Source organism: Citrus clementina, unplaced genomic scaffold (genome assembly GCF_000493195.1).
Source record: "Citrus clementina cultivar Clemenules unplaced genomic scaffold, Citrus_clementina_v1.0 scaffold_7, whole genome shotgun sequence".
Lineage (NCBI taxonomy): Eukaryota > Viridiplantae > Streptophyta > Magnoliopsida > Sapindales > Rutaceae > Citrus > Citrus x clementina.
Genome location: NW_006262075.1, coordinates 4935059 through 4935322, shown reverse-complemented (window position 1 = coordinate 4935322; position 264 = coordinate 4935059).

The following is a 264-nucleotide window of genomic DNA, read 5'->3' as shown; positions in this document are numbered from 1 at the left end:
CACCCCCCCCCCCCCCTTTGGCACCCATTTCATATGCCCTGTAAATCAATCATTAGATAAAACTGAAATGTTTATTTGATAAATAATTTCGATTCATTCTAATGTGTTTTGGGGGGAGAACTCACTGGATTAATGGGGTATGTCGTATTTTTTTTTTTTAATTTTAAAGAAAACTCATTTACACAAATTACTTTAAAACCATTTTAAATTTAAAAATAATTAATACCTTTCAACGCAGCTGGATTCTGGAATGTCATTTGATTG